At 49.6% G+C, this 19,696-nt stretch overlaps 2 long non-coding RNA genes across 2 annotated transcripts; one reads left to right on the top strand and one right to left on the bottom strand.

Annotated features, from left to right (window-relative positions):
• Nucleotides 1–1,389: 1,389 nt before the first annotated feature.
• On the bottom strand, nt 1,390–11,419 carry LOC140694837 (uncharacterized). Its single transcript, XR_012070480.1, has 9 exons — nt 11,216–11,419; nt 9,136–9,256; nt 8,672–8,870; nt 6,963–7,079; nt 6,370–6,544; nt 6,170–6,251; nt 2,849–2,935; nt 2,355–2,514; nt 1,390–1,474 (listed from the first exon to the last, which is right to left on the bottom strand). It is a non-coding gene; the product is annotated as an uncharacterized lncRNA (long non-coding RNA).
• A 139-nt stretch (nt 11,420–11,558) lies between these two features.
• Nucleotides 11,559–16,578, top strand: LOC140694851 (uncharacterized). Its single transcript, XR_012070494.1, has 4 exons — nt 11,559–11,785; nt 13,176–13,426; nt 13,574–13,781; nt 16,549–16,578. It is a non-coding gene; the product is annotated as an uncharacterized lncRNA (long non-coding RNA).
• The last annotated feature ends 3,118 nt before the right edge of the window (nt 16,579–19,696 follow it).

The raw sequence follows: 19,696 nt of genomic DNA, 5'->3' as shown, positions 1-19,696 counted from the left end.
GTAAAATACATGAAAAAGAGCATGGGGCCCCTCTGACTGGCCCCCTGGAGTTGTCACACTCTGATTTCCCCACACTGAGCCTCCTGCTGGCCTCAGGGACCTGTTAAATCTGCCTGCCCCCGGGGTTCTTACAAAAGCAGGTTCTGCCTTGGGAGCTGTGACTCTCCAAGCCTGCCCGCTGTTCCCTTTGCAACCTCTCTGGGTTGGAAGCAGCTTTCCCCCTCAGTCTTCTGGGATCTAAGAAGAGCAGTGGGTTTGCAGCTCCCTCAGATCTGGTGTTATTTTCAGGACAGGAGGAAGAACTTCTGAGCTCCACACGAGCTGGACCAGAGGCTGGAATCCTCCCTTCCTCTGCCACCGTGCAATCAGTGGCTGTGGTTCTAGCCGAGTTTCTGAAGATGTGGACTTAAACACACATATCCCAGCCCTCACAGGAGCACACAGTCCCATAAATCCCCCTAGTTTCCACTGGTAACTATGGAGCCGATGGGGACACGGGTTTCGGGACCACAGAGGCCTGACTGCACGACTTGCTCCGTGGCCTATTTACGTGGTTGCTCCGGGCCTTGTCTGAAGTGGCTTGTTTACCACACCTGGTACGTGGGAAACACAAAATAAGTACTAGAACCTTCACTTTTTCTCCCTCCAGGGCCTTCAAACGTAGAAAGTAATAAGTGAACTCAGACAGCCTAGTCACCACAATGAGGTCCGTCCAGCCTGGCTCTCCTGAGTGATGGGCACTGACTTGCACCTTAACTCGGAACAGTAGGGGAACTGCCTTCCTCTAACTGGGCCTCTCCCCACACCAGGCACGCCCGCAGCTCAGACGGGGCCAGCTCCCCAACTGAGGTGTGTGCTGGTGGCTTCAGTGTGACCTGGCCCTGCCGGGACATGAACCTGCAGTGAGTGAGGTGGAGGGTCGGGTGGAGGGGGGTCCCTTCTGGGGTGGCAGGGGGCCCGGTAGCACCCCTCCCAGCCTGGTGCCTGGGGCTCCCTAACACCTCCTACAGCTCCTGGGTTGGCTCCGGTCCTGGCCACTCCACACACCCTCCCAGTATCTTTTCATTATGTCCCTTTTCTGCTTTTATCAGCGAGAAGTGGCTTCTGTTGCTTGTTCAGTGAAACAGTACATCGGGAAACCAGACTACTTCTAACATCAGTAAAATACCAACCTCGGTCAGCTCGCCAGGCAGACCGTGCAGCACAAAGGCCTGAACAGGGCTGTGCGAACGGCTTACGTGAAGGGTCCTCAGCATCTGTCTTCAGAGATACAGAAGCTGATGGTTCAGGTAAAACCTCAGGGTGGGATTGAGGAATCCAAAGCTGGTTGGTTTCAAAGGCTAATTGGTCAAACCAGACCCCTGAGCTGTGGTCAGAAGCCTGGCTCACCGTCACGCAGACTCAGCGCCCTAAGTGCCGGGTGGGGCCGGTGCTGTTCCCTTTGTAGGCTCTCGTTGGGGATTCAGTGTAGCCCCTTAAATACAGCAGAAATTCCAGCCCCATTAGCCCCCAACCTGAGTGTTCCATGACACAAATCCCGGGAGTGTTTAATTTTCATCTTTGTTTAGGAGGATGAAGGTGGTTCAAGAGAAGACATAAATTCACACTTAGTGACACAAGGTCACAGCCAGTACTTCCTCCATGGAGAGCTATGTGCTCCCACAGTGGTGGCTGGGGGCTCGGCAGAGACCCTCTGCTGGTCCCAGAAGGACTCGCTCCTCTGGCCACAACTCATGGGTTGGACAGCAGATCCAGAGGGTGACAGAGCATCTTTCCTGGGAATTTGGAACTGACACATAGAAATCAAGTTCACTCATCTGGAGTTTGGCGGAGGGGAGGGGCGGTGGTTGGAAATCAAATGAAACCAGAGCATGAGAGACACTTAGAAGTGAAAGAGCGAGAGACAGAGAGACTGAGCTTGTGAGAGCAAATAGTCAGAAAGAAGGCAAACAATCAGGGGACAGAGGAATTCCAGCTCCTGACTGTCTAGTCTGTCCCAGCCCATCAATGACCCCGTGAGATGTTTAATAACATTCCAGTTTTGCAGATTAGGAAACAGGCTGAAAGAGGTGGGGGCTGGGTTTGGGTGCACAGTTAATTCAATTGCCACTGGACCCCACACTTCCCATTGCCTGAAGGCACCCTAATCCTCACTGGGACCCCTGTGGTCCCCTGACAGCCCAGCACCCTGATCAAAGGGACCCTGCGGGAGTGGGAACCCCTCTTGAGTGTGGAGAGTTCCCTGCCCCGAGATGCCATGCATCAGCAAGCTCCCGCTCACCCCAGGTTAACATCAGCCCAGCTGTACAGTCTCCCAACCCGCTTCCCTCCCTGCCAGGCACCCCCAACCTTACCACCGAGTGTACTGCAGGAATTCAGGCACAGGGATGCCCAAATCAACACGAGCCCACCGGCTATAGAAACAGCAGACTCCCAGCCCCACCTGGGTTGCGAGGGGACAGAAGGTGTCCTCAACTTTCATGTGTCTAAAACAATCTTCTTCAGCTGGAGGTTCTAGAGAAAAATAAAAGGTCCAAAACATAGTTCGGTGAGGAATTCCTCCAAGGACCTGACTCCAGTGTCTACAACCATGTGTACCTACCCCCGGAATTGGGGTGAAGGTGGATTATTGATCAGCACAACCCCTGGTGGCCCAGCTCCTTGGCTTGGCTGCCCAGAGGGGGCTGGGGGAATGGGTAAGGCCAGGGCACTCAGGAAAAGCACAGAGGACCTGACCTCTCCCTTCTGCACTCGTAAACCCTTCCCCAAATCTCAAGGCATTGGACAGAGATCCGCCACAATAATGAGATGCTCCCATCTCTTCACTCACTCCTGTCGGTTCACTTACATGCTGAGCATCCACTGGGTCCCAGGACAAGACACATAGAATGGCTGATGGGACAGGCTTGGTCCTTCCCCCTGGAACCTGTTCAATCTGATCAAAGAATGATCACTCATAAAGAGTTTCTCAAAATTATACAGAGACCAAAGACCAACTGCAGAGTGAACCAAATTTAAAAATATATATGAAGATCCCCCAGTCTCCCCGCCTAAGGTTAACAGCATAAAGCAAAAAATTCTTGCCTTTAATCACCAGGGATGTTGTCACCCCCTCTCAGGTGGAAAGGAGAGTTATTCTTTGAGCACGTCACAGAAGTGCTCCATCGGATTGGACCAGGGCATCTACATTCATTCAGCAAATGTGTATAAGCTCCTACTACATACGGGAATCTCCTAACTAGACCGTTCCCAAGGCTCTCGGGCTTTATCAGTCAACAAAATAGACATGACTCCCCATCACTGGGGGCTCAGAATTTTAGCAGAGGAAACAGGCAGCATGTTGGGGTAGCAAGAGTTTGGATAAATTTTTAAAAAAGAGTGATATGAGCAAACTCGGGTGATGGTGGTGGGGTGGGAGGCAGGCAGGAGAGAATAAGGCAATCCTGGCAGATCTCACGGAGTAATGAACTTGAAGCAGAATAGATCCGGAGGAAGAAGGAAGAGCCAGAGCCAGAGGCCCCCAGAGTGAGGGGGAGAGTGTGGGCAGAGAGGCAGAGCACGCCGGGTTCTGAGGCCTTTGTGACGACTTTGGCTCCTAATGACATGGTGACCCGTTTAGTGAGTTTTGAGGGGAGGGGTGATGTAGTCCAACTTATGCTTTTGTGTTTGTGTTTTTTGGGGGGAAGTAATTTATTTATTTTAATGAATGTGCTGGTGATTGAACCCAGGATCTCAAGCATGCTAAGCATGCGCCCTACCACTGAGCAACACCCACCACCCCCAATGTATGTTTTTACAGGCTCCCTCTGACTCTGTGTGGATGAGAGATTGTAGGAAAGCAAAGATGGAAACAGAAGGCTATTGGTATCCAGGAAAGGCTGAAGGTGGCTCTTAGGAGGGCGGGGAGCAGAGAGCAGGTATTTAATTAAGACAGAATATCCAAAATTTTCTAACAAGCTGGATTTGCTGTCTGTGAGTGTAAAAGAAAGAGAGAGAAAGGACATGGTTCCAACATCTGGGCCTGGACAATGGGAGGGATGTCCTCTCCGGATGGGAAAGGGGATGGGAAAAGGTGGGGCTGAGCAGGTGGAAAGGGGCTGGTATCAGCTCAGTTCTTCAATGTCATGGTTAAGGGGTGTGTTACATATTGCCACAGAAGTGCCTAATAGGTAGAGGAATCTGTTTTCTTTTTCTTTTTAACATTTAAAAAATATAATTAAACATATTAATTGTATTATGTGAATGATTTGGGAATTTTGTTTCATGCCAAGTTATATGTTATATATAGCCAAATGGAGCATATATCAAAAAGGGGAGAAATGAGGGCTTTCACATAAACTGACTGTCCGTAACGTAGGTAAAATTTCAATAAAACCAGTCTTCAGGGCAAAAACCTCATCTCGGTGTTACATAAAAATAAATGAAAAACGACTATGTTGATGTACCATTATTTCATGTTACATAATAGCCCCAAACTAACAGTGTTTAACTATGAGGCTTGTAGAAATACTATTCGCTTTATTCACATAAATACAGAAGTGCAGAAATGTTCTAAGGTAGAATTAGCATCTTAGTGGAAATAATACATATTTGAGCATTTTACATGATATATATGTACTGATTCAAAATTTGGAAAAGTAATTTCATAGTAGAACATATGTATGAATGTGAAAGCAAGATGAATGAAAGGAAAAGAATGTGATGTGAGTCTCAGGGATAAAGGCTCAGATGGAAAGGGGAAATCAGGGAATTTTGGAGAAATCGAGAAATTGATGGCATGCCAATTTCCAAGGCTGGGTTGCTTCCACCAAAGGAATAGCAGAGAGAGAGAGGAGAGGCCCAGGAACCCACCCTGGGGAACACCCACAGTATATGTTTGGAAAAAACAGGAGACATTGGCAAAGGACCAGCCAGCAGGCCAAAAGCAGAAACAGACAGAGAGATGGGCTGGAGGTTGAGTGAAGCAGGAACACGGGGTAGGAGGGATGGAAGAGCTGGGTCAAATGCTGCCGAGGGGCCAAGCATGATGAGGAGTCAAAATTGACCACTATATTTAGCAACATGGGGTCACTGATGGCCTTGACAGGGCAGTTTCCATAGAGCGAGCGATCAGGCGAAAAGCCAGAATGGGTGTAAAAGGGGATGGCTCAAGAGAAGATGCAGACAGTGAGTTTAAACAACTCCTTAAAGATTTGCTGCAAAGACACAGGGTGGCAATTGGTGGGGGTGAATTAGGGTCAAGGAGTGCTGTTGGTTTAAGAGGATGGACGTTTATATACTGATGGTGCCAACTAGCAGGAGAACAAAATAGATGAGGCAGTGAAAGAGAGGATGGTTTTGGGAGTGACAACCCAGAGAAGATGGGAGGGATGGGGCCTCGGGGACTTTTGGAGGAACTGGCTTTCGATGCCACTTTTAATAAGCGGTGGGGCACCGAGAGTGAGGTCACAGACATCAGAAGGCGAGCGGATGTGCTGGGAGTTGCTTGTGAAATTTCTCTTCTGTTGGCTTGTTTGCTTGTTCAAAGTAGAAAACTAACCTTACCAGCTGAGGAACAAGGAGGAAGAAAGAGTTACTGGAGCCATGAGCAGAAGATAAGAAAGAGCCTTCCAGGGAGAATGGGACAGTAAAAAGGGCAGGGGGAGGCGGGGGAGTGCGCTCCCAGAAAGTTACATTTTCTCTTTGACGTCCCCAAATGTGTGACGTGTTATTACCCTTCCTGCTGTCTACAAAATAAAAATTAATTATGGTTCAGAGGAAATGCTATTTCATTCTAAGAGGCTGCCTGTTTCTCAGGAATGGTCATCTTAAACTGCAAATATTACAAACAATGTTGAAAAGATGAACCTGTGTACCTAAAATCCCCTATTTTCTATTAATCTGTTTACTACTTAGTTCCCCTATCAATAACACATAACAAATACTGCCATGATGGAGGTACATCGATGCTTAAAAGGAAATGAGATCTGTATCCTTTTGCTAAATTCCATGGCTTCCTTAATATGCAGTTCCACTTGGAATTTAGGAATGTCTGGTATAAGAAGTGAGAAACAGTTTGAGAAAATCCCGACTCAGAATTATACATCACAACCACATCTCACAAGTATATACAGCCGTAAAAAAGTTTAAAAGCAAAACTCCGTAACTACTCTTAAAGACCTTTGCAAACCTGGGCCTGCCAAGATGTTTCCAAACTGGAAAGGAACTCCAATCTCTTGCCTGGTACCGGACCAGAGGCTGGCCAGCCTTTTCTGTAAAAGCGAGAGAGTAAATATTTTCAGTTTTGCAGATCATTTTGTTGTAACCATGCAGGTAGGCAATAAGAAAGCTAAGAGCACTGGAAGATAGGAAACAAACGGGCATGCCCACACTCTCCCTTCCACTCAGGGCAGCTTCTCTGTGGTGGGGAGCTTTGCCACAATCACTTGCTTCTTTTTTCCATTGGTTTCTTTGTTTCCACCTTACTGCTCGAGCTCAGAACTTCAGGTGGGCCTGGTCCTTCAGCATCCATGCAGAGAAGGCTGAGCGGGGTTGGGAACCCCACCTGATGGAGAAGAGAGATTACTGGGAGGGACATTGTGGAAGCCACCATGACACGAGACAATCACACCTTCCGGGGTGAAAGGGAACGAAGACAAGGGAAGGACACAGTAGTGGGACCCCTAGGTCGCCTGCCAGGCTTGTTCTCCCTCCACGGCAACCATGGGGGCCTGGGGGGTGTTGGGCTTCAGCTACGGTGATTAGGATGAAGGGACTCAATATAAAGGACCCTCCAACTCCTCACTAGGTTCCAAACGTAGCCCCTCTAATTCCACCCTCTGAGTTTCTGGAACTCTGCTGGAAGAATACATGAGCAGGCCAGAACCAGAGCCCAAGCCAAACATGACAGGGGCTCGTGGGGCTGTAACCCCATGCTCAGTGGTCGGGGACTCCTTGCAAATCTGCAGAAATCCCTGTTCCACCTCATTCCTGGGAGAAACCCCAGATCTCCTCCTGCTCTGTCTGTTCTTCTCTTGAGGCTATTGTCCTGGAGGGATGCTGAGTCCTTGAACCTGGTCCTCCAAACGTACATAAGCAGCCTGTTCAATAAAACAAATTATGCACTTTTTCACATTTGCCAGTTTTTTGATTCCAGAAAGGCTGTGGGACTCATTCTCACAGTCTCCTGTGCCCCCACCACATGGTGGCCCTCTGCTCATGTAAACACGATTTCCCACAACTGCACCCTGCCTCCCAGCTTGTCAGAGGGGAGTGTCCCACAAAGACACAGGTGTTTGTGAGGATCCTGTCCCCCAGCAGAAAGCCTGCTCCTGGAGCCACGGACAGGGATCTGGCCTCCTAAGCCACTCAGCTCTAATTCAAAGCCTAAAGTGGAGGCCCCGAACATTGCTGAATGACTTTCTGAATCACCTGGACTGGAGGGGACTGATTTTCTTTCCAGGAATGGAGGTAGCGCAGCCTCCATTTTCAGGGCTGACCTTGACGATGGATCTAGTTCCCCCGACTGCACCGCAGGAAGGAGTGGCCCTTCCATCCCACAGGTTGGAGACCCAACCCAAGGGAGTACTGAAGCAGTGCATTGCTGCCAGGTCCAGCATCCCTGCAGAGTGGCCTCTGCCCTTGAATGACCCCCTTCCCAGGGCCTTTCTTGCCCGGACACCACCACACCCCAGGCTGTGCCAGAGCTCTGGGGCTTTGCGTGTCCAGGGCACACAGGTGGCACCTGAGCCAGGTGTCCCCTGGGCCTCAAGGGAGAGAGGTCTGCTTCTGCATCAGGGGAAGGTGACCCCACAAGGCTGGCAGGACACTCTCAATATGGACCTCCAGGAGCCCTGGGAGCAGTTTCCCTGCAGGTGTTAAGAGCCATCATCAGGAGGGCAGGCCCCTCTTTGTGCAGACCATCCAGCAGTGCTGGGCCCACGTGCTGACCTCAGAAATCTACATGCCCCCAGGATACCCCAGGCAACCTCACAACTTCGTCACTTGGTGACCTGGGTACCACGAGCTCCTTGGCCATCCCATGAGGGTGGTCCTTGCAGGCATGGTCTCCAGGTTCTCCCGTTGAGAAATCCCCCTGGGTTTCTGTGGTCACAGAGCAGACACCAGAAGATTCTAGTCCTGCAGTGACCCCCACAGCAGTCAGCTCCCCTGTGCATGTCCAGGGACAAATGACAGCAATTTATTGCCAGGTACCGTGATGAACAAGGGGGTGGGATTCCATACTAAGTTCAGGATCCTGGTAACTCACTCTGCACCCCAAAAAGCTTCCATGAGAAATGTGTGTATTGGGATGTCTGTGCCCCTAGAAGAGCTGTTCCTGAGGGTTCCTGGGACCCTCCAGCCCCTCTCAAGGTTCTCAGATCCTGGGTCTAAATTTCTATCTGCCTCTTTTGGTGTATGACCACCTGTGTCTCGTGGTCATGGGTCACTTTATTGCATGACTTGGCATGTTCTTAGTGCTCGTCCTCCACCCCTGCACTAGACTCCCAAGATGTTCCCACTGACCCTTGGCTCCCTGGGTGGCTCAGGGGGCCCTAAGTCTGCACCCTTCACTCTCCTCCTCTACCCCCACCTCTGGGGCCACCCCTAGGTGGACTTGGAGGTGTTTGTAAATGAGTCTTACACAAGGACATGTCTGGACAAAGCAGGACCCCACCCCCGGAAAACTCACCTGCTCCCTTCTCAGAAGAGGACCCCACAGCCCCACATTGCCTCCCAGGGGTCTACTCAGGACACAGTCCCCCAGTTCTGGGCAAGGTGTCTCCCTGGAATCCTTGCTTCCAGGAAGAGTCTCTCTGTCCTTCTTCAGAGTTTAGAGGTGTTCCCATGTCCCTGACCACCAAGATGCCCAGCACAGTCCCTTCAGTGACCTGGAGAGACAAGTAACTTATGTGGCCACAGGTCTCACAGGACACACCTGCTGGGACCCCAGGCTAAAGGGCTGTCCTTCTGCCTTCTCAGGTGTGGCTCCCGTGGTAACTTTTTGCAGGGGGCCCAAACGGGGAGTGTGGCCCAAAGCAGTTCATGGGGCTCTCTGGGCAGGGAAGACTTGGGCCAGGTGGCCTTGCCTGGTTTCCCTGCTGGGCCACTCTGAAAACCCCCGCTCCTCTGGCTGTGGCTGGAGGCCCCTCAAACCTCAGGGCGGGGCTCTTTCTCTCAGCCTCCACTGACTCCAAAGCCACGCTGGTGCTGGCGAGGGGAAAGAGCTTTCTTGCCTTCTTTTGGCCAAGTTGCCACAGGTGGATGCTGCGGGGAGCTGGAGAGAGAGGTAGCACTTGCTCAGATGTGAGTGGTTAAGCAATTTGACACCCTGTCAACTAGCCTTAAACATTGGAATGAGGTCTTTCCCGGTAAAGCTGGAAGTTACTTTCAGTAACTTGTCTAAAGATTTCTTTTTTTTTTTCCACTTAAAGACTCATAAAACCTCTCCCAGGTCATTCCTGGTATGGACCATTATCCAGGGATCAATCAGGAAATGCAGGAGGAGAGGGGTGGGGGTGGGGGAGAGGGGAGGTTAGATCAGAGCCCACGGAGAGGTGATGCCCCTCCCAGGAGCCTCACACTGGGCAGTGGCTTCTGGCATCCAGCTCTCCTGTTCTCAGGCCCATTCCATCTGCGGGGTTTTCCAAAAACATAATGGTGGAAGGGCCATGGAGGACACCTAGAACTTCCAGAATAGACAGGGGGAGCAGAGTTACCATGCTGGCCCTGGGTTTGGAGACAGACCTGCAGTGGAGACCACAGGCTTCTGAGAAGCCAGTTTCGAAATAAAGGCAGTATGCACTGGAATACCCGGCTCGAGAGAGTGCTTCATCATAGACATGTAATTTACATAGTTCTCACCACTAAATTCTGTGTTCCCAACACGCTACATGAATGACGGCTTCAACACACATTCATCTCTGAGATGTGAAAAAGTGTAGAGCCGCTCTTTCATCCTGCATAATGGGCATGGCTACACTTAAGAACACTTACCAAGATTTCTCAGCAAGATCCAATTTCGAAATAAAGGCAGTTTGTGCAGGAAAACCCTGTTGGAGTGAGGGCTGCCCCATACACATGTAAGTTATAGAGTTCCCCTCACCATGAAACGCTGTTCCCAACATGCTACATGCATGAAGGCTTCGACACACATTCAGTTCTAAGCTGTTAGCATGTGGAGAGCCGCTCTTTCATTCAGCACAAAAGGCATGGTTACACCCAGGAAGATTTACCCAGATTTCTCAGCAGCTTCCTTCAGCCAGATTCAAAATAAAGGCAGTTTGTGCTGGGAAAGCCTGTTGGAGCGTGTTCAGAGCTGTTTCGGGCTCTGTCCCAGCTGGAGGGTGCAAAGCCCAACCTCCAGAAAGAGGGACCAGGACCCCACCCGCCAGGTGGTGTTGCCTTTGTAGGGGAACAGTGATCTTTGGGTAAGATATATTGCGGCTCTCTCTAAAAACTGCTTTGACTTAAGTTTGCATCCTAGTCACCAGTTCCAGGACAACAGAAAAGGCATACCCTACATCCCTTTGCACTCAACTCTTCCCAAAAGAGCAAATATTTGTCCATGAAAATACCAGCTGCTCTTCTAAGGCCCACTAAATACCCAGCAGTGTGGGCGGTGCACTCTTGATCAGGGACAGGTGGAGAGGGAACAGCGGTCCTCCAGCAGGCTTGGCCTGGTGTGGCAGCTGCGCTGTGGGTGCGTGGTGGGGAGGGAATGCAGGGAATCCTGTTTGAGGGGCCTCTGTGCACGCCTGCATTATAGTCTGAGGTTTCATACAAAGGCTCCAGGCATCCTAACTGGTCAGATACAGCCCCCACCCTTGGGCTGGAACCACCAGGAGATAAGTACCTGTAACAGGGACGGTGCCTGGTGTGGGGAGAGGTCATGGGACACTCCGGGGGCAGGGGCGGTGGTGCTGGGGAAGGCAGGGGATGCAGTGAAGGGTGGAGGGAGCAGGGTCCTTTGCTTGGGGGTGCGAGTTCTTTGGGAGACCACAGGGAATGGCACACATCATCCCCACCCTATACCCCAAATTCCTAGCCCCGCCAACACAGGGGCTGCTCTGCACCCTCTCAACGTGGCTCTCCTGTAAGACCGCACCCAACCAGGCATCTGGCACCCTGCCCTACCTCCCCTCTTGGGACAGATCCCGTCTTCCTGGAAACTGCCTAGCAGCGCGTATTCAAGGCCGGCAGCCGGCCTGGCGGTTCTGCATTTCAGGTGCCCTACCTGGCCAGCCGTGCCTGCCTGGGCTCAGTCCTCTATCTTGCCCACCGGTAGCCTGGGTCCACTTCCGGTGCAAGCGGAGGCCGCGGAGCCCAGGCTGAGCCCCGCACACAGACAGGTGAGGGTGCCCCCGCCCCGCTGCCCCGCCGCCCCGCCCACTGTTGGCAGCATTGCCCCAGCCTCCGGCCGGTGCCACCTGCAGCTGAGGACCTCCGCGCGGCCCCGCCCGCCCCGGCCCCACCCAGCTGCCCCATAAGCCTCCCCCCACCCCCGTCCTGGCCGCGCCCTTGCTCCCATTGGCTCCGAAAGTTCTGCTCTCGCACGTCTAGCCTCGGGAGGACGCAGACGCAAGCGCTAGGGGAGGGCCCCGCGGCGTTGCCATGGATAAAGACGCCGCGCTCCTCGCGGGCTGGCGTGCGCTTCTGGGGCAGGCAGCGGGCTCCGGAAGTGTGCAGCTGCCCGGGACCATGGCGGTGTTTGCTGCTGGGGATGGCGGCTTGCTTGGCCGGGCCACTAGTTCTGGCCGCGTCAGTCGGCGGCCGACATCCTTTCTGGGGCGGCGTCTCACAGACGGTAAACGTACGGCAGCGCCGTTGGCGGGGCCAGTGGACATGGACCGGGGTGGGATCCGGGTTGGTGTGGCGGCCGGGGAGGGCTGTGGTGCCGGGGAGCGGGTTGGGGCGGGGGGGACAGGGCTGGGGCACAGCCTCCGGCTTTCCTCCCCCTCGGGCTCTGGGGCTTGGACCGCGAGTCCGGGTAGCCCTGCGTGGCCGCGGCCTCCCAGAACCCCTGGGAAGGGCAGGTGGAGGACTCGTCTTTTATGAAGCGGGGCCTTACCCGCGTTTTGAAGAGCCCCAGAATCAGATGTTGGAATAGGGTGGTTTATCAGCCTTGTATATCAGCAGGGAAATTTCAGTTCCATCCAGATGTTGGCTCCTTCGCTAAAACTCAGGAATAAGACAAGGGTCAGTGTCAATTAGCAGTTATCTAGGGCTTGACTCAAAATAGACTGTGCGGGGTGTAGAGATGGTAGATGGGCCCTCCCTTTCAAGGTTGGTAGTCTTCTGGGATTAGAGGCCTCAGTTGAGGATTACATCCTCATCTGCAGTAATGGAGGTTGTGGGAAACATTAACACAGAGAAGGGAGGGGTGTTGCTGAGGTAACTCATTAAAGAAGCCAGGACACTTGCCTGGCTCTTGTGTAGGAGAGTCTCGCCTAGGGTAGGGCAGCAGTTATCAAAGTGAGTCCGAGGCCCCTGAGATGCAAGACTATTTTCGTAGGAACGCCGGGAAGTCACCTGCCTTTTGCACACTCTTGCACTCCCGAGTTTCCTGTGGGGTTTTCCAGGGAAAACCTAGTCTGTGATATCACAAAACAGGTAATGTAGAGGCAGATAGAATTAAGCTCTCACCAGTCCAAAAGAGATTCTCAGAAATTAAAATCACTGCTATTCCTCTCATTAATGATTTTTGTTTAGAAAAATATACTTATTTTTTGCTTAAGAGTATTAATGGTATCATGTAGTAGGTTGTTATTATTTTTAAGTGAACTCATAAGCATTTTTTAAAGTTCTTATTTAACTTCTAACACAGGAACTATTGATAGATTTAACCCACATAAACAGCAGCCTTTTGAAGTCCTCAGTATTTAAGAGTGTACAGGGGTCTTTAGGCCAAGAAGTTTGAGATTCCCTGGAGAACGGGTGCTCAGGTACTAGTCAGGTGCTTAGCGTTGATAGACAGATGCCAAGATGTCTTCTGCATGTGCTCCCGGACTCGAAATAATTGGCCACACAGAGATCGGTGGGCAGTGCCTCCACTATACAAACCAGAAGCTGCTGAACGTGTCTTGAGTCTAGGCCATGTGCTGTGCAGAGATTCCCATTGTATCTGTTCTATCTAAGCCGGGATTCCTGTGCAGAGACCTGGCTCTGAAGACCCGCTCTCCTTTGCTCCCTGCCAGGTACCTTCTGTGTTATGTCAACCCTCCGGAGGGCTTCAGCCTCCGTAGGGGCGTCTGTATCCACATCGCCTTCCTCCTGAAGACCCTGCTGAAAATGGAAGAGTCGGTGCTGGTGATACCCCCTTGGGGCCGCCTCTACCATTAGCAGAGCCTGGACATCCACCAGGTCCGGATTCCCTGGTCTGACTTTTTTGATCTCTCAAGTCTCAACAGAAACATCCCTGACAATGAGTACGAACAGTTCATTGCAGGTGAGACGGTGATCGTTTAACTGGGGCCAGACGGTTTTTGTTCTGGTTCCGATGTGAACATCGGGCCGTCTTGCTTCGGGTTTGTCAGTCTGCTTAGGGGCCGTGCTCATGTTTCCTGCACTGCAGGTGAATTTGGTCTTTCCACAGTTTTTCTCAGGAAATATATCTGAAGTGTATGAGCTCTGTGTTCCCTCCCCTCTGAAAACCCTGGCCTTCTGGTGAGATGGAGCGGTGACAAGGAGGCCACTGCCACAGAGGCCTTGTCCCAGCAGGACTCGCTCCCTGGGCAGTAAGGGCCATTCTTACCTGAAGGAAAACACGATGTATGTGTACCATGGGCCACGTGCTGGAGAAGGTATGTAACCTCTCATTCAGTATAATTTGGTCCTGCTCAAGCTTCCCATTTTACTTTTTGTAGGAGGTAAGATTTGAAGATTTTCTTTGAATACAGCTATTTAGAGCTTATCTTTTTTTTTAATTGAAATGTGGTTGATTTACAATGTTTAGTTAGTTTCAGATATACAGCTGTTTTGTTAGTTTCAGGTATACAGCATAGTGATTCAGTTGTACATATACATAGTCTATTCTTTTTCAGGTTCTTTTCCATTATAGGTTGCAAGATACTGAACATTTTCCCCTGTGTTCTACAGTGAATCCTTGCTGTATGTCTGTTTTACATATAGTAGTTTGTAATTGTTAATCCCAAACTCCTAAGTTTGTTTCCTAAGTCTGTGAGTCTGTTTTTGTTTTGTAAATAAGTTTATTTGTATCTTTTTTAAAAATTCCACATATAAGTGGTATCATATGTTACTTGTCTTTCTCTGTCTGAGTTATTTCACTTTAGTGTGATAATCTCCAAGTCCATCCATGTTGCTGTAAATGGCATTATTTCCTTCTTTGTTACAACTGTGTAATATTCTTTTATATCTAAATACTACATCTTTATCCAGTCATTTGTCAGTGGGCGTTTAGGTTGCTTCTATGTCTTGGTCATTGAAAACAATGCTGCTGTGAACATTGGGGTGCAGGTATATTTTGAAATTAAGGTTCCCTCTGGATATATGCCCAGGAGTGGGATTGCTGGATCAAATGATGTCTTTTTTCAGTCTTTTGAGGTATCTCCATATTGTTTTCCACATTGGCTTCACCAAACTACATTCCCAGCAATAATGTAGGAGGGTTCCCTTTTCCCCAAGCCTCTCCAGCATTTATGGTGAGTGGATGTTTGAATGGTGGCCATTCTGAGTAGTGTGAGATGATAACTTATTGTAGTTTTGATTTGCATTTCTAAGATAATTAGCGATATTGTGCCTTTTTTTCATATGCCTATTGGCCATTTGTATATCTTCATTGGAGAATTGCTTGTTTAGTTGTTCTGCCCATTTTTGGATTGGGTTGTTTATTTTTTTTTCTTATTAAGTTGTATGAACTATTTTTATAGTCTACAAGTTAAGCCATGTTCAGTCTCATCTTTTGCAAATATTTTCTCACATTCCATAGGTTGTCTTTTCATTTTGCTTATGGTTTCTATTGCTTTGAAATAGCTGATAGGTGTAACTAGGTCCCATTTGTTTATTTTGGCTTTTATTTTCTGTTGCTTGGGTGGATTGCCCTAGGAAAACACTGCTGAGATATATGTCAAATAATGTTTTGCCTATGTTTTCTTCTGAGAGTTTTTTAGCGTCTTGTCTAATGTTTAAGTCTTTAAGCCATTTAGAGTTTGTTTCTTTTTTGGTTTTTTTTTTTCAACTCTATTATATGCTTTCGATTTGTGGTTACCCTATTTTTCAAGTATATCAACCCATTATCATATCTATTTCCTTTAGACTGATAATCACGTAGGCTCCAACACATCCTAAGAATAATGAGAAAAAGGAAAAAGAAAGAGAAAAAAATCTATCTTTTCTTGCTACTGTCTCCCTTTTCCACCTTTTTGTATTTTGATATACTTTTTCTTTTTTACATCTTCATGTTTATTGTCTTGTAACTCGTTATTTCATTTCCAATGATGGTTTTCCCATTTCTATAGCATCCTGCTTCCTTTCTGTTTAGAGTAGAACCTTTTAATGTCTCTGTTTGGTTCCATAATGCTGAATTATCTCCCTAACCCCCTCCACCCTGAGCCTCTGAATACTCAGTACAGGGAAGCCAAACCATCCTAGCCTTCATCAGTCTTGGGATGCAATCTTCAGAGTGGGAAAGTAGAATCATTGAAAAATAATATTCTGTTTGTTGCTTTCTACCCTTGCCCAGAGAGTGAGAATCACCTCTGAAGGCGGAGGAAGAAAGATGGGGGCATGGGGCACAAAGTCTTTTCTCCTTTTGCTACTGAAAAAATGATTTCTTTTGTAATTAGTGATGATGCCCTTTAAAATGGTAAGATCGAGATTCCACAGCTTCAGCGCCTGTGAATAACCAGCTGGGAGAAAGCTCTCCAGGGCCCCTGCAGTGGGAAAGGCAGCCCCTCTGAGCACCTGTTGTTCTGTATTCTTCCGGCCTCCACGCAGTTTCGCTAGGCACTGTGCAGGACGATGCAGTTCCCCAAGGTGGAGGACTGGGAGACCCCTGCTTGGTGGCAAGCCACAGGAGCCCACACTTGAAGGACAAAATGAAGAGTAGTGGGGCGGGCATAGGAACAGAGGATGGTTGAGACCCAGGATAGTTTCCTGGAGGCCAGCAGGTGAGACTGGCGGGGCAGATGGGGCCCTGGTGCATGGGCAGTCCTTGAGGGATCTGAAGCAAAGATATGAACCAAGATACTGGATTCGTGTGGGGGTAAATCGCCCCCTGGAGGCCACGTGGCAGTGCAGCCAGCCCAGGAGGAGCGGGCAATTCCCCAAAGTTGGGTTGACAGATCACAACCAACTCACTGGGAACTGAGAGGTACAGAGATATTGTTAACTTTTTGTCCCTCTTCCTGGAAAAAAAATTGCTTCCTGTTGAATAGCCTGTGTAGTTAGTGAGAATTAAAGACATGAAGTAACATTTCCTCAAAAGTCATCCATTGTGCAGTTGTTAATAATGGTCAAATGCAAACTTGAATAGATTAAATCAAACAGTCATCATCGTATTTTAAAATCTTTTAAAATAAAAAATCTTGCTGTCTTTGTTCTTCATTTCAGGGTTCACTTGGTGATAATAGTAACAAAAGCAACAGCAAACTTTTAAAGAATTCTGTCCTGCTGTTCAAGGAACTCTGTGTTCATGACAAACAAATGAGGTGGCACTTTACAGGAAGGACAGTCATTAATCACACAGCTAGTAAATGGCAGGGGTGGGACTTGAACCCAAGCTGTCTGACCCCAGAGCCCCCTCTCAGGCCCTTCAGTGCAGCTCATCACTTGGTATGCCCAACAGAGGCCAGCATTAAAGAGCAGCATGACCTTGGCTGCTTGGCCTCTGTTTCTTCATCTGTAGAATGGGGGTGTGGGCAGTGAACTCTGTGAGCTCAGTGGTCACTTCCTGCAGCTCTGCTATTCTACTGCTTTGAGTTAATTTAAGAAGTATCCGAGCCCCTGAATGGCCCACCCATAGGCTGGCGCTTTGCTAGGCCGTGGGTTACGGAGAAAAATAAGATCAGCCTGCTTCTCCAAGGAGCCTGTGTCCCTCCACGGCAAACGGCTTTGAGGCCCAGGCTCCCTCGCTGGCAGTCGGGGACTGGGCAGGAATGTCTGATAGAAGATGGAGGCAGAGCCCTTCCGGGAACAGTGGTGGCCACAGAGCTATCAGGAGCGGGAGCATCTGTCCAGGCTGCTGAGAGGGGGGCCCTCATGAGGCCAGTAGCCCCCCCAAACTAAGCCCTCAGGACAAAGATCCAGCCATTCCTGCAGTGTCACAACAGAGCCAGTCCATCCTCATCACTGTGCCCCTGTGCTCCTTTGTCCTGGGGCCTCTCTTCCCCCTACACCCAGAAGACTCATCTCTCTCTCTTCTCTGAGTGTCCCCTCACTTCACCCATGGTCCCTGCTTCCTAGGCCACCATCTCTGGAGTTGACGATTTGCCCCCTCACACTCTCCGTTTGATCAGGAGCCTGGGTTGACCTCCTTGTGCTCACTTTCCCCCATGAGGTGATTTCTCCTCCTCTCTTGGGAACACCTGGAAAACCCAGTCCATTCCTAGCAGTGCCTGCCACCCTGGCCTCCCTGCTCATCTGCCTCAGTCAGGAGCAGCTGGACCACCAACTCTGTATTGCCTCACCGCCTACCATCAAGACGTCAATGTTGATTCTCCCTCCACCACCCAGAATGGTCATTGTAGGGTCTTCTTCTCCGTCAGCCTGAGCCAGACACCTCCCATTCACCCTACCCCCGGGCTCATACCCGGGCGTGTCTCCACCCCAGGTCCAGCCTCTCTCCTTTATGTGCCCAACTCTAGCCATCCAGCTGCTTCTCCACCAGCCTCGTTGGCCCTCCTTCACCCTCACTGGGGCATCATGCACTGACTCCTCTGCTTTCCTACCTGTCCACGTTCCTCTTACTTCCACTTCCCCACCTTCCAGCTCTGCATCCACAGTCAGCACTCTCTTTATGACAAACAAAACCCCCTTGACCCTCGATCTTTTCATTTCCTCACCAGGATGACTTCCATCTCGGTTCACCCAGCTCTATTTGTTCTGAGCCTGCAGGCAGCAGGCTCTCCCAGCACAGATTTCTAAGACTACAAATCAATGCCCAGCATGTTGCCACTGCCAGGCAATCCTCCAGGATTTCTCTAGTGAGCACATTTCCCCACTTGCCACACAGTGGTGTCAACATTCTATGCTCTCTGCACACCTCTAAGCTTCCCTCTGTCTCTTCCCTGACTCCCAGCAGATGGCCTTGCCTCCTGCTTCAGAGAGAATGACATGTTACTTGAAGGGAACTCGCTCACCTGCAGCAAATCTGCTCACCTCACCTTTTATCTGTCCCTCTCCCACCTGGACTCTAGCTGTAGTTGTTCTTAATTTAGTGAGTTTAGTTGACATATATATACACAGTTAAAAGCTTAGCACACTATAGGCTACCTTCTTGGGCTTACTTTTTCAATTTAACATAGGGTGTATGATGCATCCACTTCGTTGCATGTACCTGCAGTTCATTTGTTTTAACTGATCTTAAATGTTGTGTGTGTGAAAGTAACACAAGGCAAGTGTAAGCCAGGATTCAGGATGCTGGTTGCTTCCTGTGAGAAGAGGCCTAGGGCAGGATAGGACACAGTATGTCACTGTCAATAGTCCTGTTCTGGTGCTGGGTGACAGGTTCACAACTGTTTCTTATAATATTAATTTTAATACATAAATACTTCTGACAGGCACCTAAGGTGAGAATGTGTCATGAGCCAAGATATACAATGGATAATATTACATCATTATTGTTATGTAATCTTGTTATAAAATATAATATTCATAATCCTACATTGTTATGTGTTATATATTATATAGATGCATGAATTATATATTATGTATATAAATAACTACATATGTATTATATACTATCTGATAATAAATAAACAGAACATAACATGCTAGTATATCTACTATTATATATTATTTAATAAATAATATACTATATCCTGTTATATGACATGGCACCTAATCTTTAATCAAATAAAAACATGTCACTATATGTAATGGTAATTAATAAAATTAAATGAAAATGCCCGCAGCTTTTAACGCCAACACCGCTCCAGCTGTCACTGTCTATCTTCTTCCCTTTCATGGTCGAGGTCCTCACGGTGCTATCTGTTCCCCTTTTCACCTCGTTATCCTGAACCTTCCTCCCCCTCCCATCCCATGCTGCCTTCTTCCCCGTGGTCCCTCTAGTCACCAGCGGCCACTGGGGCACTGATTTCAGGGCAGTGTCTCAGGCCCAAGCTCACCCGCCTGTCCTCCACCTCTGCCACTGCTGGTGGGGACGGGGCGGGGGGCAGAGTGCACCTGTTGTCCTGGAAGAGAATACAGCACAGACTCCGTGACCAGCAGGAGGTGTGGCCGGAACCTGCAGGACTGGGGGGAGAGCCAGACTGTCTGCATCCAGACCGGGGGCACTTGGAGTGTGAAGAAGCCCAGTCCTCACTGCCCCTGAAGTGAGGAAAACACCCTCAGGTGAGTTAAAGTGCTTATGACCTAGGTCTGTTGGCTGCAAAGGACAAAGGGGTCCCTAAGGGGAGGTTAGTTGATGTTCCAGGCCCCACAAAGGCCCTAAGGGCTGGCGGGGAAGCAGGCTGGACGCTCCACTGGACCCAGTGTCCCCTCAGGGGTGGGGCCTTCCGGAACAAGCAGAAAGCCCTCA

Source organism: Vicugna pacos, unplaced genomic scaffold (assembly GCF_048564905.1).
Source record: "Vicugna pacos unplaced genomic scaffold, VicPac4 scaffold_105, whole genome shotgun sequence".
In the NCBI taxonomy this organism is placed as follows: domain Eukaryota; kingdom Metazoa; phylum Chordata; class Mammalia; order Artiodactyla; family Camelidae; genus Vicugna; species Vicugna pacos.
The sequence above is the reverse complement of the archived record's forward strand: the minus strand, read 5'-3'. Positions and strand labels throughout refer to the sequence as shown.